Source organism: Sus scrofa, chromosome 13 (genome assembly GCF_000003025.6).
Source record: "Sus scrofa isolate TJ Tabasco breed Duroc chromosome 13, Sscrofa11.1, whole genome shotgun sequence".
Classification (NCBI taxonomy): domain Eukaryota; kingdom Metazoa; phylum Chordata; class Mammalia; order Artiodactyla; family Suidae; genus Sus; species Sus scrofa.
This window is the reverse complement of record NC_010455.5, coordinates 13,377,566-13,402,715: the sequence shown is the minus strand read 5'-3', so window position 1 is coordinate 13,402,715 and position 25,150 is coordinate 13,377,566. Positions and strand designations below refer to the sequence as shown.

The 25,150-nt window shown below is 43.3% G+C and overlaps 1 protein-coding gene across 7 annotated transcripts in view; it reads right to left on the bottom strand.

Moving 5' to 3' along the window:
- LRRC3B (leucine rich repeat containing 3B) overlaps window positions 1-25,150 on the bottom strand; it is a 93,187-nt gene that overhangs the window by 17,501 nt on the left and 50,536 nt on the right. For 2 of the 7 annotated variants that reach the window (XM_013981425.2, XM_021071453.1), the window contains exon 2: window positions 1,909-1,993. The exons of 4 other annotated variants lie outside the window; for them this stretch is intronic. The gene's annotated coding sequence lies outside the window, so the exon portion shown is untranslated. Of the gene's footprint in view, window positions 1-1,908; window positions 4,093-25,150 lie in introns of those variants that run through there. One more of the 7 variants, XM_021071452.1, reaches the window with a different exon arrangement.

The following is a 25,150-nucleotide window of genomic DNA, read 5'->3' as shown; positions in this document are numbered from 1 at the left end:
CTGATGAACTTGTAAGCAATAATGCATGCCATTAAGTCTGGGGACACTGTTAGGTAGCAAAAGCTAGCTATACACAAGACCATTTTAACAATTTAAAAAGTTAATATACTTATGTTAACTATCCCAAAGCCTGATTGATAATTGTTTCACATATTTATACCAACAACTAGCAGAAAATTATGCTTAATAAAAGATCATAGAAACTTCATTCAGGAACGTTGCAATTGTTCAGAGTTCTCACTGTGGCTCATGAGTGACTACAGTGGCTCATGTGGCTGCGGAGGTGTGGGTTCGATCCCCGGCCTGGCCTAGTGGGTTAAAGGATCCAGTGTTGCTGCAGCTGCAGCATAGGTTGCAACTGCAGCTCAGGTTCAGTCCCTGGCCTGGAAACTTCCATATGTGTGGGTGTGGCCATAAAAAGAAAAAGAATGTTGTAATTGTTCAATGCTGAAGGACAGTAGCAGTTACATTATCAGTAGAAACCAAATTATTTAATTCTCTCTGCTGACTGTGATAGTCCATAATGTCCCAAACTGTTAGAGTGCCCTTTGAGCAGCCCAGAAAAATCAATACATGGCTGAAAGACACCCCTCCAATTCCAAGGTCAAATCTGAATAATACACTTAAACACTGTTTGCTCCCCAGCGCATGGAGTCAGTGCTCTGTCCGTGCAGCTCAGTGATGCGGAGCAAGAGCTCAGGAGTCAGACTACAGGAGCCTGAATCCCAGGTCCGTCAATAGCTGGGCCTTGCCTCAGTTTCCTTGTTTGTAAATGAGGAGGGCAGCATTTACTTCTATCTATAGTGAGGATTAAGAGAGATTATTTAGGTAAAGCACCTACAATTGTCCCTGGCACACAGGCACACAATGTTAGTTATGTCTATGTTGAGTGACTTCTGCTTTCAACATACTCTTGGAAACAAAGACCTGTGTGGTTGTTCTGGGCGCTTGTGTTCAGCCGTCTAGTGCCGACCGGCTCTGTCAGGCTTCAGAAGCTATCATGCAAACACAGAGACCCGGATCAAGGAGGCAACTACAGGGAAAGCAGCGTTTCCAGAGATTCAATGAAGAATTTACATGCCATGTCTTAGCAATTGTGAGGAAATAGGACTGCATTAAATAACACTATATTAATTCAGGAACTAATGCCAGCCTGGAGGTGCTCTGAGGCTTTCAGCTATTGTTTTGTCTGCAAACGGTTCCCATAAAATGAAACTCCATTACGTAAGTCTGAAGGTAAAATCCCGAGGGACTGCTTTCTCCAATTCCATTTTAGCCATTCACAGCATCCACAAGCTTGCCCAGATCTGTGACTTCACACAAATTGACACAGAATAATCTAGGTTGATAACCTGAGACTGGCACCTGGACCTCGATTTCAATTTCAGGTGAAGAGAGAACTCATTTCTGCTCTGATTGTCCTTCCTGCTGGAACCTCATAACGGTTCCTTTCCAGAATGACAGTCTGCTGAACCAGTAGAATTGTTACCCCTCCAGCCTGCTAGCAGAGACCAAACGGTATCTATATCATCCTTAATCTGCATGTGATTTGCCTTTCATTTCAGACTCAATGCTTCATTCTGTTAAGTACCCTAATGTATACTTTCAAATTTCATCTTCTCAGAGATCAATGGGGAATCATGTAAATCAAACTTTTCCTTAATAATTTTATCCTGTGATACATGTTTTTCAAAAAACCGAAGTCCTCTTTAAGGAAGAAGAGAGAATGGAAAACCCAACCAGTATCTGTAGAAATATAAAGAACTTGTTTAGATGCTACTGATGACAATTTAATTATAACAGAAGGTTCATCAGACAGGTTGCTTCCTGTTTATGAAATAATGCCAATGGGTAAATGGGGCAGTCCTTTTCAGATCAATAGGCTGGATCTAGTAGCAATGCACTTACCCCTTCCTGTTCTCCTCCTGAGTCCTTTATCTTCTCAGTTAAGCATAGGCTTTTCCCCCAAATCTTCCTTTAATGTAAGGAAACTCTACAGAACAAAAAAGGGAAGTCAAATCTGAGACTTCCATACTATGCAGTTCACTGTAGTTCCACAGGGAAAAAAATGTAGGGCCCTGCGGTGACTTGATTTTCCTCTGGGAATCACCCGGAAAAATTAACAGCTACCCGGGGACTTAGCTTTTGTCAACAACAAACCAAATAAAACTTTCCAAACTCAGTTAATTGTCTGCAGGTAACAGTAAGACTTCCCCAGACATAAGATGCTGGTTTAAATAAAACTGAATGCATATTCCCCATCCTAGCATTTACTCTAGCTTGGTGAACCAACCAGCCAGGTTAAGATAAGTGGGAAGAAAAAAAAAAAAAAAGTAATAATTAGCTCAGGTGAAGATAAGAAAGTCAAGCAGAGAAGAGAAAACCACTCCCAGAAAAAGATACTAAATGCCCATTTTGCCTCCTCTAAATGCCTGCACAAATTTTAAATTGTAAACTGCTACAAGATTAAGATGCAGTCACCAACCTCATTGCCTATAGAACAGTTTCGGGATTGGGATCAAATTACTATCGTATTAAATCAAGCTTTATACATCTTCAACTCAAAGAATGATTAGTCAGGTGAGAGTTTATTTTTACCCCACCTGTGGCTTTTTGCTCTGAGAGGGGTCTTGCCACATGGGAACTGCAGAGATGCGAGGCTGGGCTGGTCTCCTGACTCCCTTAACACTAGATCTCAGCATGAATACACTGCCCCGTATCCCAAGCATTCTCTCCTTTCCACCTCAGCAGTTCCTAAAGTAACAGGTGGGAAGGTGGGCCAGGGCAGAGCAAAATACTCATAGTAGGGGGGCGTGAGCATCCAGGGAGCCGCCTGGGGGCCAGTGACACTAGTGCTCAGGACCTGTTTGCTCAAGGAAGGGCTGAAGGGCAGAAAACCAAAGTGGAAGCTTCTCAAGAACTTAAGAGCTGCCGGGGTGGGGTCTCCAGTCCTGGGACTGAGCCGCGTCCCGCTGCTGTGCAGACCTCCCCACCTTTCATCCAGATGGCAGCCGCGTGGAAACGGAGGAAGACAGAGCGCGCCGCGAAGTGTGGGCTGCCTCTCCTGCATCAGGCTCAAAATAAAAACAGACAGCCTTGCCCACGGAGGAAATGGAGAAGGCAGCGTCCAATTCAAGAAAAACCTGCATCCCCCAACATCAGCAACCTCACCCGGGCAGCGCGGGGCGGGGCGGGACGGGGCTGCGGTGGGGGTTGGCCATGGTCCCAAGAAGTCTGGTTCTGGGAGGGCCCAACATTGTTTCACACGTGGAGATGGGTCCTGGTCTGCCAGATACACTGTCATGCAGCCTGTGACACTGGCCTGGCCTCCAGGTTTCAGAAACACATGGTCAAAACATGAAGGTAAAATAGTTATGGGGAATCAGTGGCGGAGACTGAATCCAGACCAAATGGGGTTTTCTCTTGAAATCTGCGTGTTTCCCTCTTTGCCTGCCTCAGTCTCAGCTCCTCATCAGCCCTTAGGGAGACAGGCGTCTAGGAGTCTACTAAGCTGCGGGGAACTCCCCCGAGTCAGAGGAACTTGGCAGGGCACAGACCCAGCATACTCTCCAGCCACAGAACAGAGGGTGCTCATCCCCTGAAGGGGAAACTGAGGCCTTGGCCCATGGAAGAGCTAGCTCTCCCACTCACCAGGTGGTAGACTCTCATCTATTTGGGGATCCAGGTAGGTCTGTCCCAATCCACCAACAGTTGTCTGTGGCAGGGATCATGCTTGCCTTTCTGTAGCCAGAACCAGAGGGAGAGTTTGAAAAGTATACTCTAAGCAGTGATTATGGGGGTGGTTTGGAAAAGGTCATTATTCTCTAGTGGTGCTGGCAAACATTCCCTGACTTAGGCTAAATTTTGCCTGAGGCATTGAAGCAGCAGCAGCTACTGTTCTTTCTGGGGTCCTTGATTTAAGATGCATGTTATTATCCTCCACAGGGGAGCATATAACACTTATCTGCTGACCTGAGAAGGCAGAAGATGCCTGGGTGTCTGATTGTAGACACATTTTTAAAGATCTCTTTTCTCTCTCTCTCTTTTTTTAATGGCCACACCCATGGCAAATGGAAGTGCTCAGGCCAGAGATTGAATCTGAGCCACAACTGCAGCAACACTGGATCCTTTAATTCACTGCATGGGGCAGGGGATCGAACCCACGCCTCTGCAGCAACCTGAGCCACTGCAGTCATATTCTTAACCCACTGCACCACAGTGGGAATTCCAAGGTCTCTTTTCTGTGAATCTATCATCAGACTTCCATGTTATGTCTTTCCAGGTACAGCTGGGGTACCTGAGCCTCTTTCTGCGATGATGAAGGTGGGAGCTTCAATGAGGTGTCTTTATAGGGTCAACCAAGGAAGAATCTGACAGCAGTCCTTCCAGAGGCCACTTTAAGTTCTCTTTGTTTGGTGGCTCTGCCCCAGAGCCATAGTGTGATAGAGCTTTGGGAGGTTGAGGAGCCAAGGCAAAGGCTTGATTAGTCAGACTCTGGATTCTTTCAAGCCCTGGGTTCACTCTCTCTTTTATCTCTTTCCTGGGTCGCAGGTCATTTTCACTGCTCATGATCACCAGCATCAGAGGGAATGAAGGGAGATGAAATTCAAATGAACCAACTCTTCCACTTGTTAGCAGCTCAGCTCCAAGTATATGAGGGGTCTTCCGTGGGTTTTGGTTCTCTGTACTGGTCCCACAACCCCCACCTTGCTGCCAGGCAATACTGAGTGGGTTGTATGGAAATGATCTGGGGAATCAAGGGAGAAAGGAGGGGGGATGCTCACTCCAGCAGCAACTGCTTCAAAGGAAAGGGACAAGATGCCACACAGAGTAGCCCGGGTTTTATTAAACAAGCTCATGTTTGGAATCATCTCATCCCCTCAGAACTAAAGGAAAAGGGATGCTGAGACCATATTTAGAGCAATTATAATGCAGAAGATGCACTGATTGTCATAGCAACACAAAGAAAGTATTCTTAAAAGATTATGCCATGGACAGCAAGAGCAGAAACCAGTAAGGACTGTAGGAAAACCTTACGGGGTAATGAAAGAAACAATAACGATAACAACAACAACAACACAGTAAGACCTTTAAGCCCACTATCACCAGCACAGATAGGATGGCAGGACTGGACAGAACACTGGAGCAGCAGGGGATATTCCTCTTCTCTCTGAGCTTATGAACCAGGAAGGGATTGGACTCTGCTTACCCATGCCCTATCCTGCTTTGTAATGGAAACTCTGATGTGCCACCCACATAGCCCTGCAATGAGGGGCATATCCCAGCTACTGGGGGTGATGGTGGAGAGAATCCCCTCTGGGGACTGTCTCCAGGCAGAGTCACTTAGCCTTCCCCAGGAAGAGCCTACCTCCCATGACTGACCAGGGTAGGAGAGAAAGTCCTGGCCCTGTCAGCCCAGTCTGGGACAGCAGGGCTGCATGAGGCTGTCACTGGGTCTGCATTACAGTTTGGCTTCTTTCTCTCTCCAGCCCATCTCGTCTCATCCACAAACGCTGATCCCAAGAGTACTTCTTTTTTTTTTTTTTTTTTCCTGCGCTGGCAGCATGTGGAAGTTCCTGGGCCAGGGTTCGAACCTGAGCCATAGCAGTGACAAGCCTGAATCCTTAACCACTAGGCCACCATGGAATTCCCAAGGGTACTTCTTAATAAACCTCTTGGGTGCAGAGTCCCATCTCCAGGCTTCTCTAGTGAAGGCTCGACAAACAATGGATTCATCCTGCCTGGGATGTAGAGCTGATCCTTTTTTCTGAGCTAAAGATTAACTTTTGTGTATGACATCCATCTGCACAAGAGAAGCTATAAAATACATCAAAGAAGAAATGTAAATTGGGATGGTGGGGGATGTAGGAGAGAAAAAAGCTATGCATGATCCAAATGGGAATAGGATCTCAAGGCTGGGCTTCAAATGAAATATGGAAAGAAGATAGGGAGCAGGGAGGACTAAGAAGTCACAACGCCATCATTCCAGGCATGTTTATGGCACCCAGATCAGGTCCAAGCCTTGAGGGAGGGTGGGCAGCGAAGGGGACAAGCATGGTATTTACCTGGTGAGGGCAAGTCCATTTCACTCGCATAGCATAGGTGAATCCAGGAATGGGAAAGTGACTGTTTGGAGCTAAATCTGAGAACACAGTACTTTCACATTTTTTTTCTTTTTTTTTTTTTTTTGGCAGCACTCACTGAATGTGTTCCCAGGTCAGGGATTGAACCCACACCACAGCTATAACCAGAGCCCACAGCAGGGACAATGCCAGAGCCTTAACTCACTAGGTCTCGGGAACTCCGGATCACTATACTTTCTACTCAGAGGAACTTTTGGTGATGCAATCTTAGAGAATGTTTCCCGCCAGATAAATATGTCATAACAGAGAGACTGAATTAAATTATCAGTAAATCTGGACATGCTTCCTTACAGAATGGCATTCAATATAGCCTTTAGATTCTAGGTCTGAAGGGAGTAAAGCAGGAAATGGCTCAGTGAATGCAGATTCATGAAATCAAGATCTTGAATTGTATCATAGGAAGTTTCAATCAATCGAACTGCCCGAGAAAATTAAGATATGGCAAAAAGTAGAAGAGTATGTAGCTGTTTTTAAAAAAGAAGGTGAAAACACATGCATAGATGCATAAATGTACCCAAAGAAATATATATAAATTCTACTACATCTTAGTATTAATATTAAAAGAAAAAAGCAGTTGTATAATACTATTTTAATAAGCAAATCTGTATATGGCATCAGGTACAACATCTGATGCTCTCACCATCACTAATGTCTAGCATGTATAATCACCTTTGGAGGAATTGAATTGACAGTTACTGTCCTCATTTTCCTGGTGAAGAAATTGAGGTCCACACAAGTTAATTAATTCGCCCAAGGTCACGGAGTTAGTAAATGTTTAAGGTGGGATTTGCACTGATGCAGAATCCATGCTAGCTATTTCCTCACTCTCTCAACCTGTGTGTGAGTGTCTGTGTATGTGTGTGTTTGTGTGTGTATGTGCTAGCTCTGCTTCTGTCTTATCATCAAACTGAAGCCTGCCTTTGTGAAGAAGTATGGTGACATCACCTGACATCTGAATGGTACCCTAGGGTTTACATGTGCCTTGATGAAGTGTGGCTGTCATCACAGTGCTTCAGAATATTGTCAGTGTTCCCACTCCTGGGCATCTATCCAGAGAAAACCATGACTCGAAAAAACACATGTACTCCAATGTTCATTGCAGCACTATATACAACAGCCAAGACATGGAAAGAACCTAAATGTCCATCGACAGAGGAGTGGATAAAGAGTGGTACATATACACAACGGAATATTACTCAGCCATTAAAAGGACAGAAATAACAACATTTGCAGCAACATGGATGGACCTAGAAATTATCATGCTATGTGAAGTCAGTCAGACAAAGAGAGGCCAGCATCAAATCCTATCACTTACATGTGGAATCTTAAAAAAGGACAGAATGAACTTCTTTGCAGAACAGATACTGACTCACAGACTTTAAAAAACTTATTGTTTCCAAAGGAGACAGGTTGGGGGTTGGAAGATGCACTGAGGGTTTGAGATGGAAATGCTGTAAAATTTGGTTGTGATGATTGTTGCACACCTCTAAATGTAATAAAATTCATTAAGTAATGAAAAAAGAAAAGAAAATTGTCAGCGTTCCTTGGGGAAGGGGGGTAGGACCGTACTTCCCACCCTCTTTGAAGTTAGGTGTGGCCATGTGATCACTATAGCTAATGAACTCCGAGCAGAATGAAGGTGAGTCCTCGGGACCCCTTTAATCTCCTCTCTCATCTTCCTGGGTCAATGAGTAACTAGGAAAAGCAGATCCTCTCACTGTTCCACTCTGGATACATAGCATGAATGAGAAATCGACTTTGGTCCTTTTAAGCCATTGAGATCCAGGAATCACTTGTTACTGCAGCACTACCAAGCCCATCAATCACCACTAACATGCTGGTCCTCCTTCCACAGATAAAGAAACTAAGGTTCCAGAGTTCTTGCTTTGGCAAGGTGGGTTAAGAATTGGACAGCAGCAGCTGCATAGGTCACAGCTGTGTCTTGGATTCAATCCCTGGCCCAGTAACTTTCATACACCACAGATTTGGCCATTAAAAAAAGAAAGAAAGAAACTAAGGTTCAGAGAAGTTTAATGATTTGTCCATGAGCACTCACTAGTAACATGGGAAGCCTCCTGACAAGCAGAGACTGAGGAGAGGGATCATTTTAGGAAGCAAACACACACATACACAAATACACACACTCCAGCAAAGTCAAGAAGGCAAAAGAGTACATCTGAACTGTAAACAGTCCAGTGTGGGGGAAATGGAGAACTGTTGGCTAAGGCAAAATCAGAGTTCTAAATTCCACATGGATATCAAGTTCATTTTGAACTATTAAATATGTTTATAGAAAGTCAATAAGAAAGCTGGAGCAAAGGACCAGAAATTGTCAGAAAAGAGATAGAAAAGTATAAGCACAGATGCAGCACATATCATGGTCAAGGCCAGGACACCATCAAGACTTTCTTACCAACTCACCCAATTCCTAACACCACCTGGTCTTTTCAGTACCGCATTGATTGATCCTATGACTTGATGCCATGGAAGCAGCTCTACGGACCAGTTCCATGCAATCTGCCTTCACTTTTGGTCCTTGGTGAATATCAGAAAGTGGAAAGCCTTCGAAGAGAGGGCTGAAACTTTCCCAACTCTACTTTTTAAAAGGTTGGGGGAGGCTGGACTTCCAGGGGAATTGTCCATCCAGCCATGATCCTGATCGAACAAGCTAGGCAAACTGCCAAAATTGGCTGCATCACCAGCAGAAATGGGATAAGGCAGGGCAGACCCTTCAGCGAAAAGGATCCCGAAAAGATGCTGAGAGGAACAAGCCCTCACGGCCCTTCTGTGTTGGATCAGGCTTTTGAAAATGGGTGCTTTCGTTCCTGATCTTCATTCTACCAACACTAGCAGGGCTCTGCCAAGAACCTCTCTGCTTCTTGGGGATCCGACTCCCTGCATTCTTGTGACGTCCGTCTTCCTTTCTCTAGACCTCACTTGAGCTTACACTGGTCTAAGCTGATCGGTCCCCAGGAACTGATGCCACAGCTGCTCAAATCTGGCTTTACCAATGACCGGAGAGTCCCAGCTGCTGCTGCCGCCACTTACCCAGCAGAGGAGACAGCTGTCTCAAGCCAGCCTTGGCTGTGAACTGCCATCCCCTTCCTAGATGCGGCAGGGGAACCTCATCGCCTCATCAGTTTCCCCTTCCCAGATCCTGACCTTTCCTAACCTCCTCCAGTTTCTGAAATGCGCTGCTGAATCCTCAGCACACCTTGGAACTAAGCATGAGTAGAATATAAAAGATCTCAGAACTGAGTTGCCTGGGTTTAACTGGCATTAAAAAACGCATACAGGGATGTTTGCATGTGCCACTCAATGCACGCTGCGGAACGCCTGTGTAGAAAGACACAGGGTATAAATTAGGAAATCTCAGATCTTTCATTGTTTGCGGTAAACACAAAGGAAAAGTGAAGTGGGAAATAACTGATGTAGAAGAAGGAAAAACAGTAGTCTTTGGATGCTGACATTCTGTGGGTAGGTGCCATGTGCAACAGGTGATGGGAACAGGAAGAACCCTCCCACAGAGCTGATGATAGCCTTGGTGGAGCACCCCGAGTGGGGGTGCTAAGGGGGCCCAGGGGAGCTTTGGGGTGAACAATGCCATCACAAAGGGAACACTTCATTTTCCTCCAGGCTGGGGACTGTCTCTCTGGTGGCACTCAGCCAGGAGGCATATTTTCCCATCTCAAAGACAAGACTTTCTGGGGGGAAAGAAATAGCTCTTCCCACCAGTAACCCAAGCAAAAGGAAATTTAGTCACAGAGTCAACCAGGTGATAAGAGAGCAACTGAAGACGTTCCCTTCTGCAGGTGACAATGTGCATATGCAGGGGGCGTGTAGAGCAAGGGAGAAAGAGAATGAATTTGAGAGTCTGCAAGTATCAGGCAGAGATAAGTGGACACAGGTAATGTGCAGAGGGGTCTAAATTCTAGGTAGCATGGAAGAAAAACAAAATGAGCAAAAAACAAGTGAGCTGGACAAAAGGGAAGGAGTGGCTGCATAAGTCTTGCCAAGTCCTGAGTGAGGAAGGATTGGGAGTAAACTGTGGATTTTGACTATGGTATAAAATGGGTCTGGTTAACAAATCCGACTAGGAACCATGAGGTTGTGGATTTGATCCCTGGCCTCACTGAGTGGGTTAAGTTGCCGTGAACTGTGGTGTAGGTCGCAGATGTGGCTCAGATCTGGCGTTGTTGTGGCTCTGGTGTAGGCCAGTGGCTAGAGCTCCGATTAGACCCCTAGACTGGGAACCTCCATGTGCCACAGGTGCGGCCCTGGAAAAGACAAAAAAATTAAAAACATAAATAAATAGAAAATAAAAATAAAATGGGTCTGGTTAATTTGGTACTTGGAATTTCGGTAAACACATCGTGCAGGCTGATTGTGTGAATGGTTGTGTTTAAATTTTCAATTCAACAAGCCTTTGATTTATATCAGGTTCTTCAAGCAGCTGGTGGCTCCTCCAGTATCAGTGATTGACATCGATGATAACATAGTGATGAGAATGATGGTGATAATCATAGCGGCTGACAGGTATTCAGCCCTAATGTGGGACCGAACACCCTACACACATCAAATCATCCTGTCCCACCCTTGGAGCTACCCAGAGAGGCACCAGCCACCACCATCTCCTCCCCCAGATGAAGGAATGAAGCTCGGAGAAGCTTGCTTGAGTCACGGGCACAGTCTCGGTTTTGACCTAAATCTGCCAACTCAAAATCCTGGGTTCATAAACATTATGGAATATCATCTCCTACTGAGTGGAACTGATGGGGTTTACATCTATTCCTGCCTATTAGACCGTGAGGAAAAGAGATTTTATGTGCTACCAAGATGTTCTCACAATGCATTTAATTCAGCCATGGTTTTCAAACCGTTTTCCCCGTTATAACTACATATTCAGTAGTCCGTGGTTTTTTTTTTACCATCAAATCAACACCTATAATTATGTTTGTTAACACAATATATGGTGATCTCAGATTACCTGTCTAAAAAAATTTCCCTAAGCACAAAAGGATGATACAAAGGACAAGGAAATGCCAGGGAGAAAACTATATATTAATTATCTCACCTTCCAACTTTTCTCTACTTCCTTCTCATACCCTTAAAAGCTACTTTTTCAAAAGTCTGATCCAGGCCACAGTGCTTAAATTATCTTGCTTTTATGGAAGTGACAAAAATGCATTTTTGAGAGAACAAAAGAAAAGATTTTCTCTTCTCTGTCCAATGTTACCTTTGGGCTTTGGCTTCCAAACAGAAAATTCTATGATTAATAATGAAGTAGGGAAGATAAAGCCATCTTTCTAGATTAGGATACTTGTCTGAAATATTTGGAAATCTGTGTTTTAAAATATGCAAAACAGGTTCTCTCTCTGGGCTGGAACAACATACTCGAATCTTTTGATCACTATGAAACAAAGAGTCTTGGAGACCAAGAGGGAGAAACCAGCTATAGTTTCCTCCACTAAATGCGAAGTCCAAACAGTGTTCACTGATGACCCGCAGGCTTTCAGCAGGCATTCCTTTTGAAGGTGTGAAAGGTCAATTGTTTGCACACCTCTGAGCTGCAGAGTAGAAACTGCTCATTTGTGAGCTGGGTGACAGAGAGGCTTCAGGAAACTATAGAAGTACCTTAGATGACAGAAGTACCTTAGGTGTGACATTCCTGGGATACCTTTCCCAGAGGCAAACAAAATGTAAAATTCTGTTTCTAAGACCCATTGGGAAATGTACAATCTCTGCCCATGGCATTAGACCTCATCAGGGGAGATCCCATCAGGACTTCTTTTTATTTTGCAAACTAAAGACAGTCAATCCCTAATTAGAGTAAGAAGACATATTTCAAAATGCAACTGTAACTAAGCAGGTCCCTTTGAGGCCTTCCCAGAGTGGACCCCCCACTCATGTCCTCCACCTGCCCTTTTAACCTACAGAAAACCTTTAGTCAAAAAAAAAAATCAATTATTTAATCAGAGAAGTGAGAAAAGGCAAAGAACAGAAATAGTCAAGCAAAGCAGAATAATGATAGTTTAGCCATTCAACAAAGTCAAGGACCTTTAGTTAGTTCTTCTTCAAAGACTATAGATAATATTCTGAGCCATGTCCTTGGAGCTTTTTGCAGGTGCTGAAGCCCTCACCAGGGGGAAAAGGTCAACTGTATGCTGCCCACCAGCACGCAGAACCCAGATCCATTGGAACCAGAAAGTCAATGATGCTAATACCACCAGCCAATCAGGAAAATGTCCGTGAACTGATCGTACCCTGTCACTCAAACACTATAAGGCTCCTCATTACCCACTCCAACAGGGGGCACAGCCCTTGAGGCGTCTCCCTCTTTGCCTGGCAATTATAGCTACTTTTTTGGTTTCGTCCAACTCTGTCTCTGTGTTTCTATTTGGCATCAGTGTACAGAGGTAGCCAATATTTCAGCAACACAACTTAACTGGATTCCTGAACATAGAAACTTCAAAAAGAACATTTTGGGGAGTTCCCGCTTTGGTGCAATGGGTTAAGAATCTGGCTGCAGGGGCTTGGTTTGCTGCAGAGGCATGAGTTTGGTTCCTGGCCTGGTGCAGTGGGTTGAAATATCCGGTGTGGCTGCAGCCAAGGCTCAGATTCCATCCCTGGCCCGGGAACTTCCATATACTGTGGGTGCAGCCATAAGAGAGAAAAGAAAAAAAGAACATTTTTGTATGTAATTTGTTTTCCCTCAGTATTTTTACTGGGGAACTTCTTGAAACTTTGGGACAATTAACTACAATTTATTATTTTGGCTTTATATAAGATGAAAAAATTTTGACATGGCAAGAACCAGGAGATTCAGGAGTTCCCATCATGTCTCAGGAGTTAACAAACCTGACTAGTATCCATGAGGACTCGAGATTTATCCCTGGCCTCGCTCAGTGGGTTAAGGATCCGGCGTTGCTGTGAACTGTAGTGTAGGTCACAGACACAGCTCGGATCTGGCGTTGCTGTGCATGTGGCGTAGGCCGGCGCTACAGCTCTGATTCAACTCCTAGCCTGGGAATCCCCATATGCCTCGGAAGTGGCCCTAAGGAAAAAAAAAAAAAAAAGAACCGGGAGGTTCAAATTCCTAAGGAAATGTCCTGGAGATCTCTCATCAATTAATGCTAATAATCCTAAGCTAATTAATACTAATTGCTAATACTATATACTAAAAGTCAATACTAAAGCTCTGTGTATCCATTTTTCAATTAAAAAATAGGCTATTTAAGCATATTTGACATTTCTTCCTTAAAAACAAATGTCATCCTAGGCTTGATCTGCTAGTTATGAACTGTAAAAAAACTTCCAGCAAGATACTTAACTTCTTTGTACCTGAGTTTCCTTATCTATAAAATGGGCACAACTGTCCTTGCCTCAAGATTTACTTATGTGCTTCCACAGGCATCCTGCTAAAACTCTTAATTTGACTCTCAGGTGGAGTAGTAAGGACAGGTGACCAAGCCTGCAGGTGAAATGGAAGAGACCCTCCTGCTGGCCTTGTCACGTCTGACACTCTTGCTAAAGTAGTACTCCAAATGTCTCTCTCCTAGAATTCAAAAAATATATAACTTGCAATGAAATGGGTCTACAAAGCAGCTCTTCTCTTCTGTTGCCAACCCAACATAACATGCACCTTACATATCTGAATCTAATAAGATAGCCTTGAGGTTCTAAAATGATAGATTTCCATGCTGGATCATAACAGGTAGGTGGTGAGCTGCGGTCTGGGCTCTGAGTTACAGCACACATTTTTGGGCTGGGCTTCGCCTCTCATCTCTGTATCTGGTCCAGGAAGGGCAGTTGTGGAGGAAGGGCCTGAGCTTGTTTTCTTTTGGGGGGGCACACCTGTGACATATGGAGGTTCCCAGGCTAGGGGTCAAAACGGAGCTACAGCTCCCATGGTCACAGCCACAGCCATACCAGATCTGAGCTGTGTCTGCGAACTACACCACAACTCATGGCAACACTGGGTCCTTAACCCACTGAGCGAGGCCAGGGATCGAACCCATAACCTCATGGTCACGAGTCAGGTTCATTTCCCCTGTGCCACAACGGGAACTCTGGGTCTGAGCTTGTTAAAAAGGGGTCCTGGATGAAGATGTCAGGGAGGCCTTTGTGTCTCTCCAGTTGGAGAGTGACAAAGAGAATAAACCCTTAAAATACAAGGAGGGTGTGAAACAGAACTGGGAGGAAAAGGCGTGACAAGTGAAGTACAAGCAGAGGGCATCAGATTCTCAGCACTTTGCTGCACCCTGTGGGTCCAGAACAAGTCTCCATGGAATGGAATATCCATCTTAGCAAAGAGCACTGGTGTTCATTGTTTCAACAGCTACTTATTGGGCAGGGGTACGATGTGCTGGGCAGCAATGAAGGAGCTGGGGATGCAGAAATAAATACAACAGAGTGAGCCCCTGTCTTCGCAAGACTATGACATCACTCAAAACACAGGCACCACTTCCCGCTCGTCAAATAGCTTCTACCACTCCGTCTCCATGACCATGAGGCACTGGTTCTGGGCAGACGATCTAACTCATCTGAGATTCTTATTCACAGACTGAAACAGGATCCTTAGTCTTCACCTGTTAATTCTAAAAGAAACACAGAGAAAATAGTTTTTGTTCTGGCAGAAAAATCTTCAGAAAGATATAGGATGTCAATACAGGATCCTTAACTCTGTCGAAACATGCAGCTCTCATTTCCTAGAGGAAAAGATTCCTGACCATCACACTGCACCGGCTACCCCAGGACCTCAAGCTGTTCAAGGAATTATCCAGTCATGATAACACTGTGCCCAGACTGTCACCACGGGTGTCTTTTCCACTATGTGTAGAAACAGAGTGAAAGGGTAAATAACCCTTTCTCACCTGCATTATGGAACTCTCCAAACAAAAAGCTCTTGTGCTATGTTGACTCTTCAGCCAAGATGAGACACATGGAAAGTGGAATTATGTCACTTTAAGAGAGGAGGAGGACCCAGGAAAGCTTTTTCTTTCCTCTTGACAGGCAAAACCACCCCTGGGAAAATAAGGTTTATGGAAATAAACACAGTCTGAGTTCCTGTTGTAGCTCAGCAGAAATGAATCTGACTAGCATCCATGAGGATGCAGGTTCAGTCCCTGGCCTTGCTCAGTGGATCCAGGATACTCATTGCCGTGAGCTGTGGTGTAGGTCACAGGTGTGGCTTGGATCCTGTGTTGCTGTGTCTGTGGCGTAGGCCAGCAGCTGCAGCTCCAATTCATCCCCTAGCCTGGGAACCTTCGTATGCCTTGGGGTCGGCCCTAAAAAGACAAAAAATAAAAGAAGTAAATACAGTCCAACCCCCCTCCATAACCCCCAGAATTCCAGACAGTCTGAGTTCTGTTATTTTTTCAGTTACTTTGACCTTTAATAACTTTCTTAAAAATTAAAAATAGCATGAATTAGATCCTCAGGATTTAAGTGCCTGATGAGGAGCTGATTCACAGATGCCTCAGGTTCTCCCGCTTGCCTTTCACCATCAAGACTCCGATCAGCTGGGACGAGAGGTAGGGTGGGGGGCTGGACAGGGTGGGATGGGGGAGGTGGGGGGGCTGAGAGGGAGGCCAGAGCTTGGTGGGGGCAGGGCTTTGTTCCCAGGTCCTCCCCAGGCCTGTGGACCAGATTCTTAGAAATGCACGCTCAGGCAGGTGGAACAGCATGTGCCAAGATCCTGAGGCAACCTCAGTTTCTTTGGATGGACCACATGGGCTGGCATAGAGTGGTAGAGACAGGTTTAAGGAGGCAGCAGGGGCCAGACCATGGGGGGTTCTCAAAGAACATGGAGGGGCAGGGGTTCATTTTAAGCAGAGTAAGAAGCCATTGGAGGATTGTAAGCAGATAAGCAGGATGGTCTGATTTACTTGTGAGGAAAATCACTCTGGCTCTTGTGCTTGTACCCAGGCCTCAACCTGCCATCACCTCTCCTACAAATACCTACCACACCTCAGCATGTCCATCCTTGAGGACTTTGGGAATTCCAGTTCAGATATTTGATGAATGAATGGATGACCGAACAAATGTGTGAATGAATGTTCTATTTGTCCAGTTTGGGCTCCCCAAGGCAAGTAAGACTCTTTTACCCAATAGTCGTTAAAATCCCTTCTCATCCAGTTGACTAGGACTTGATAGAGCCCAACAGACATGTTGTGAATGGAGAGTCCACCCAAATATTTATAGAAAAGGAATTCGAGTTTTCACCTTGTCTCTTTGTCTCTAATGGGAGATAAGAAAAAAAAAATATATATATATATATGTTTCTCCCAGAAATTCACAACCTTCCCTCCCAGAAAACCCTTCTTTCCTCTTCCCTCTGAAAGGCTTTCACACTAAACTGCCAACAGAATGTGAACTGGGTGTTAGATGACCTGCAAAGTCATTTTTATATGGAGTTCTAAGAATCTGTGATGTTATATCCTCCAATTGTGGTGCTTTTCCAATCTTTCTTCCAGAGGTGTCATGAATGGTCATCGGATATCTTAGTGTGTGGCTGCGATGGTCACAGGGGCAGCTTCCTCAGGCACCAGCACTGACCCGTAGCCTCCTTATTCCTCCAGGTGACCACAAGTTTGGCCAAGAGGGTGTTTGTGAGGCTTTCAGATGTGCCTAAAACATTATTTATTTATGTATGTATGTATTTATTTATTTTGCTTTCTGGGGCTGCACCTGCAGCATACGGAAGTTTCCAGGCTAGGGGTCAAATCGGAGCTATAGATGCCGGCTATGCCACGGCCACAGTATCCTGGGATCCGAGCCAAGTCTGCGACCTACACCACAGCTTATGGCAATGCTGGATCCTTGACACACTGAGCGAAGCCAGGGATCTAACCCTCATCCTCATGGATACAAGTTGGGTTTGTTACTGCTGAGTCACAACTCCCCTAAAAACCTTTTAAACATCCTAATTGGCTATTCATCATACTGGTAGCTCAATTTTGGGTAACAACGAGAATGTGTTACAACGCATCATGTGTTTCTTTGGAGTTATAGAATTATTGTCCTTACACACTCTGAAGAGCCTCAAATAGCAAGAGCATTGGCACAAGGTTGCGCCCAGTATCCCTGTACCAACTGGCCAGTCTGCTGCAACTCACACATGGACTATCCTTCTTCTCAAACAGAGTGGCCGGGACCACGGTGTAGGAGCCTTCCGGGGCACTGCTGGCTCCAGGACAGGCAAGTGCCCATCAGCCAGTCACTGCCTGCAGGGGTCCCTCAGCTTCGCCCTCATGTGGAGGATAATGGAAGTACAGTCTCTGCAGCATCTGGAACTGATGGTTACATATTTTCAATAGCAATCCACACACATCCCACTTCCCAGAGGAAAACATGGTTTCCTTGCATGAGGAATGCCTTATTTTTGTAAAGGACCATGAAGCTTTCAAAGTACTTCATGCACATTATTTTCTTGGATTGGTCAACATCTAGGAGAATATAGGGAATGTGGTTCATATCTCCATTTTGCAGGTGAGGAGACTGATGACTCATCTTGCTGATCAGTCAATGATGGAGCAAGAATGAGAATCCCTGCTCTCTGACCCCTAGACCAGTGTTATTTCTAGTCTACTCTGACCCCTTGCCCAACTCCTACCTTACACTGATTCTGAATCCTGGATATTACTGGTCTGCATGTTGAGAGATGAAATGTTGTCTGCCATAACTGTAAATAAAGGATGTCACAGTCACCAGTGATCACAGCCACCTCTGAAGGTGAGCCAAGCTGGTAAGCCCTGAGGGAACTCAGGAAGGAAACAAAGAATTCCTGCCATCTAGCAGCAGTAAGACTGCAGCCACTCCCCAGGGTGAGCCTTCAAGTTGTGAAAGCACAGGATACAAGCCCCAGTCAGCTGAGGTGCATACCAAAGGGATGATTTCTGTGAGCCCAGACTCTTGCATCTTCCCATACAGAGAAAAGCACTAAATTCCCTAACTTGAGATATTTGATTTTCTTTTATTAACAGGAACCTATTCTCCCAACTACCTGCCTTTTGTTGCAAAACTCCTATATAACCTAGCTCTCCCCTCAACTCATCAGAGTGGATTTTTTCAGGGTTACTTGAGATGTTGCCTCCCAGGCTTAAGTCCTCAGTTTGGTCCACCAAATAAAACAGGACTCCCAACTTTTAGGTTGTGCATATTATTTTTCAATTGATAATGTCCATCCAAGGAGTGCCTGCAATGAAGCCTAGACCGCCCCCCCCCCCAAAAACCATACTCCTAGACCAGTGTTAGTAGGCATGCACAATTTCAAAATGAAGCAGACCAAGGATTGACCTGGGGTTGCCACATTTTGTTTTGCCAGCCATCATTATTTCATAAAAGAAATGACACGTTCACCATGAAAACAGGAAGGGGAACATTTGAGAATAAGGGCTTAGTCTTGCCTAAGAGATAATCATTAGCATTTTATATCACTCTACTTTTCAAAATAGATTTACATTTTGAATTTAAATGCAGAAAAATTAAAAGAAATTTCCTTTATGCTTTGTATAGAATTATTGACACAAGTTTGTCAATCTGAGTACATATATGTGTACACACACACACACATACATATTCAACAATATAAGGAAAAATGGTTGTTCTAAAGAACTTCATTTTTATCAATATCATTATCAAACCTCTAGTTTCATACACTGTTTAGCAAAAATGGAAACAACACTTGGGGCTTCTTCACACAGCTTGGAATATTCTGGGCAAACAAAGAGATTGAGAATTAATTGTTTCCATGCCACTGGCTGCTTTTCTGACCATCTCTTTCTCTCTCTAGAGCACCAGGAAGGCAGTGGGTAGTTGGCAGAGTGTGTGTCTGGCTGACAGTAGCAAGTGCTGAGGGAAGAGGGGTGCAGTACCCAGAGCCACTGCAAAGACTCCAGACCGCACCAGACTCCAGCCCCACCAATACCACCCACTGCAAGTCACAGACCAAAGGACCACATGACAGATCTGATTGTGAGAATCACTGGCTTTGTTTACATGCTACATCTGAAAATCTCCATTTTAGTTTAAGAAAATAACACATGTTTCCTCCTCTATGGTATCTACCAACCTATACAGGTATCTACCTACATGCAACACAAATCAGGAAAGAACTCTGTATGGAAGACATTCTCCTAAAGTACACAGAAGACATACATGAAAGACGACTAAAGAGAAAAAGATCCTTGCCCTTTCTGCCTGGGATCCTTAAGAGTTTTTCCAATTAGTTCGTGTCAAGTCATCAGCACAAGAGCCAAGACAAACTACTTTAAATCCATTTACAATTATACTTCAACACATGCTATTGGAGGGACAATGAGCAAGACTCAGTCCATGTGGACACTCAGGTCTTCACTGAGAAAGGAAATATGGAAGGTTGTGGGTTGGAGCAGATAAGAAAGGGGCAAGTTTGAGTTCATTTTCATAAATGCTCAGTTTGAAGTATTTGTGAGATTTCCAGGTGGTGAGGTCTGGTATGTACTTATAAATCCACTTAGTTACCTAAAAATATTTATTATATACATATACTGATGTCAAAAATCTGTGCTAGGTATTAGAGATAAGAAAGAATATGGCTTCTGCCTCTACAGAGAGCCTGAATTTTAAGGGAAATGATTTCTGAGGTAACTGACAGAGTGTTTTTATTCTTTGAGAAAACTTGTATTACAATATTACATATTTTATTAAATACATTTATAATTAATATAAATATTATATAACTATATAATATATAATTCATTTGGAAAATTTAAAGAGCATTGTTAATTTTTTATAAGAAAACAGAAATAGAAGCCAAGTGCTGTAATTGGCATAATCTCATATTTTTCTTCTTTTTTTGATCTGGCTAAATTAGTCAAGAGTTTAAATTTTATTTTAGTCCATTTAATGTCATCTTAATATTTTTTACTCAAAAGTTTGCTAGCTCTTGTCCTGTGACAGCATGATGAAATATGTTCACCACGTAATCATAACTAACCTGTTGAATTGGAGATAGTTTAACTTCCCACTGACTTCAGAAAAATCTCTATTAATTAACTTTTGGAGATGATAAATGTCATAGCCACATTTCTGATAGCGCCACACCATTAAATCTCTCCTGTAGAATGCAGAGGAGGCTTGCTCTAAAAAGTCAAGTGGTTTATAAAGTTACCAAAGAGGAAACATTGGGAAGAGGGAAAAATTGGGACGTTGAGATTGGCATAGCCACACTACTGTATATAAAATAGATAAGTAACAAGGACCTACTGTATAGCACAGGGAAATTTAATCAATATCCTGTAATAACTCATATGGGAAAAGAATCTGAAAAAGAATGGACATATGTGTATGTATAACATTCACTTTGCTGTTCCCCTGAAGATAACACAACATTGTAAGTCAACTATACTCCAATAAAATTAAAAATAAATACATAAAGAAAAATTCAAATGGTTCAAATGACTTCTATCAAAACATGGAGTTGCCTTCATTCAAAACCTTCTCATCAGCAAATCTATTTGCTTCTCCATTACCTATTATTATTTGTTATGTACAGTCTACAGTAGGTCAGGAGCTGAGACCGGGTCTCCTGCAGGCTGCCCAGCTTTCTGAGAGGGTGCATAACCCAAGGTCCATTTCAGAACAACGTCACTCACCAAGCCATGTGCCTGCATGTAGAAAACTCTTTCACAGCTGGCAGATTTCATCCTGCCTTCTCACCTGAAATCAGGTGTAAAAGTACCCAGAAAACCTACACCAAAACTGGAAAACGGTGAGAGGAGGATTCTTGTCCCTTCTGCTGGTGAAATCTCAGGGTGTTTCCCATCACTTCAAGTCAAGTCACGGCACATCAACACAAGAGCCAGTATAAACCACTTTGAATCCATTTTAAACTGTACTTGAACATGTGCTATTCTCTCAACGGTCAGGAGCGACAGTGGACAGTACTTGGTCTATGTTTATGACCAGGCCTGGTGATTCTTCACTGTTAAGGCTGATGAGGAAGACATTTCAGGACTGTTGCAGGGACACGACATTCTTGGGGGGATGGTGGGTCACAGGGTCTATGACAAAGGAGAAGGAAGAGAAGCCAGAGAGATGCGAACGAGGAAGCAGAACTGAGGGCACTGCTAACCCCTCCCCCCCCAGCAGGGCCTGGGGACCACCTGGACAATGGGGGTGGGCATGGAAGAGCACACAGTCACTGGCAGGTGTGTGTACCTGCCCCACCCCCAGTATACCGCCCCATTTTCTAAGACTGCCCCTCGAAACTGCTGCTGAGAAAACCTGAATAGAAGTACATGTTCATCGCACTGTGGCTCAACCCTGGTGCCAAGTTTTTCTCTCCATCTAGAAATTCCACAATGCCTCCTACCACAGGGTTGGGCTTTCATCTCACACAGTATCTAAAGGCACAGCGCTACAGTTACTGTGAGAGATGAAAATCTTAGCACAGAAATCAAAGACTGTGTAAGCTCAGTTTTAGATACATCATGTTCTATTCTTTTCAAGTTATGATTTCTAGAAAAAACCTGAAAGCAATCTTTGAATACTTTGATTTTTTTTTTTTCTTGATGACCTTTGTGCAAAAAAGATTGCTCACCACTACAACAGAAATTTGGACAATTCAAGAGTGACCTCCAAGGGTTATTTCACATGGCAGCACTGGAATCCCAAGAGCTCTGAGGCTGGGCAAGAAGAACTTTTGGGCGGTAAGGCCAGCCCACCGCCCAGCAGCTTCACTTCTGCGTGGCTTGCTGTTCTCCCAGGCACCATGCTGAACTCTATGTGCACTGCTGCTTTCCACTCCCCTAGCCTAATGAGGTAGTGACTACGATGATCTCTATTTAATGCTGGGGGAAACTGAGACACAAAGAGATCAAATAACTTGCCCAAGGTCACGTAGTTAGCTAGTAGGACTGGCCACCCATCCCTGGACTCAATATTTCCTTCTGCAGTAAAGAAACAAATGAGAAACAAATGGCTTTTGCCTTCGGCTTGTTCATAAAATCTTTGATGGAGTAATAACCCTTGGTATTTTTATAGCACGTGTTATTTCATGACCCAAAGAACCTGGGAATAGCATTAGCTCCATTTTATAGATTAAAAAGCACCAAGATGAGAAAGAAGAAACAATTTGCCCAAGGATCTAAGTGGCGGAGTGAACAAGCATGCAAGCCTTCAGAATAATAACACAATGGAAATTCCCTTGTGTTGCCCACCATGTCCTTCTAGCAAGTAGGAAGGAAGAAATGGGCTTCAAAACAAAATCCCTGTAGTTATCTTAGGAAACACACTATTTACTCACTGTGTCTCCAGATTCTAGGAGACAGCTTCCTGTCTCTCGTTCCTGAAAGGCAAGGTGAGGAAATGACTTCTGTTCAGAACTAAACATCCACTAGGAAATGTAAAGCCTTTCCTAAACCCCCCTCACCACTCCTGTGGTCAGAGTGGCCAACACACACAGGATAAAGAATGAATGGGATAAAGGAGAGACATGATTAGAACGAGGCACTAGACTGATAGCAAACTCAATCGGGTACAGAGAAGGCTGAGAATATGAAATAATTTCCCCAAAAAAGGATACAAATGGACTTATTTGCAGAACAGAAACAGAAGCACAGACTTTGAAAAACTTATGGTTACCAAAGGGGACGCTAGGTGGGAGGGATAGACTGGGGGTTTGGGATTGGCATATGCACACTGAGATACATAGAGTAACTGGTCAACAGGGACCTGCTGTATAGCACAGGGAACTCAGCCCAATATTCTTTTTTTTTTTTTATAATTATTTCCACAATACGATTTTTTTTCCTACTGTACAGCATGGTGACCCAGTTACACATACATGTATACATTCTTTTTTCTCACATTATCATGCTCCATCATAAGTGACTGGACAGGGTTCCCAGTGCTACACAGCAGGATCTCATTGCTAATCCATTCAAAAAGCAATAGTTTGCATCTATTAGCCTCAAGCTCCCCAACCACTCCACTCCCCTCCCCTCTTTCTTGGCGACTGCAAGTCTATTCTGCAAGTCTATGATTTTCTTTTCTATGGAAAGGTTCATTTGTGCCTTATATTAGATTCCAAATATAAGTGATACCATATGGTATTTGTCTTTCTCTTTCTGACTTACTTCACTCACGTTGAGAGGCTCTAGTTCCATCCATGTTGCTGCAAATGGCATTATGTCATTCTTTTTTATGGCTGAGTAGTATTCCATTGTGTATATATACCAATCATCTGTTGATGGACATTTGGGTTGTTTCCATGTCCTGACTATTGTGAATAGTGCTACAATGAACATGCAGGTGCATGTGTCTTTTTTAAGGAAAGTTTTCTCCAGATATATGCCCAAGAGTGGGATTGCTGAGTCATATGGTAGTTCTATGTATAGATTTCTAAGGTATCTCCATACTGATCTCCACAGTGGTTGTACCAGCTCACATTCCCACTAACAGTGCAGGAGGGTTCCCTTTTCTCCACATCCCCTCCAGCATTTGTTATCTGTGGACTTATTAATGATTCAGACCAATATTCTGTGATAATCTATGTGGGAAAAGAATCTTAAAGAGAAGGACATATGTGTGTGTGTATATGTATCTATATATGTACATGTGTGTATATATATATGACTGAATCAGTTTTGTTGCACAGCAGAAATGATCACAACCTTGCAAATCAACTATATTTCAATAAAACTTGAAACAGTAATGTACAAAGAATAAGCTAAGCAAGGGTGTAGAGAGGAAAAGAGTATTTTATTAAACTCAAAAAAATATGGTTAAAGTTGGAATTTCCTAGGGTGGATGAAGATGGCTTGATCTTCCCCCTGGAGCCAGTTTCCACTCCTAAGTAATAGACTGGAGCCAAACCAAACTAAAACAAACGAAAATAAAGTAATTGGTTAGAAAGGGATATCTTTTAACACATCCTACTTATGGAAAATCCAAGAAATCATCTTTCACCAGTAACTGTATGACTTTAAGTAAGAGTCAACTTTGGGGAAAGAAAAGTAATGAAGTGTGAAATAGTTTTTTTTTTCAGAATGGCAAATGGGAAACCTGTTTTATTTTCCAAGTTATTGGTTCGCTCTCTTGAAAGAGGACAGATTTTAGCATGAGAATAAATCTTTACAAATTAAGTATCAAGAAAATAGCAAAAGATGGGGTTCAGCTATAGGACTCAAGTTCATTGTGGGGTAAAAAGGTAAAAAAAAAATCACCATCTCCTTATTTTACCGAAAAATGGTATATTTAGGTAATATTTTTTTTCAATAATCAAATCTTTAATTTTCTGGATCTAGCTAAGCCAGTTGAAGTGAATCCAGATATGGAAAAAGGACCACCCAACAATGTGAAAAATTTGCTCCCTCTTAATGAAAGGAGCTTATGTGGGAAAATCAAGGACACACTTGTTTTTCACTTTATAAGCACAAGAACCCCTTTGAAATATCAACACATCTGTAGACCTTCCATAAAATAATTGAACTTATTTAACATTCATTGACTGAAAAACAACTAATGGCAGTAAGCTACTCTAAATTCAGTAGTGCTTTTGAATGAATTTGCATGTATTAATCTCAATGAATAGCATATTGGTATGTTTACACAGTGGTTGAACATGTGTGGGTGACACATCAATTTGTTCAATCTAGAGACAACACTTGTTAAGCGTGTGGATTTGAAGACCCTTATAAGTAATCCATGGCTCCCCAGGATGCTTTAGCTGCCAGATGGGAACTACTGAACCAACCCTTTCTGTCTTACTAAAGACTCCAGGGTCTAAAAACAGACTTTTGGTAAGGATTCTAGCATGTTGCCCTGCAAAAATGTACAGCCTACATGCATTGATAAAGAGCCAGAGATCACACATGAAAATGAACAGTATTCGTCACTGACTGGAATAGTTTAGGGAGCCTTATTTGCCTTTCCGTACTTCCCAAATTCTCAGCAATAATTATTCATCCCTTTTGTAGTAAAAACAAACAACAAAAAAGCAAAGCAAAAAACCTAATGAAAGG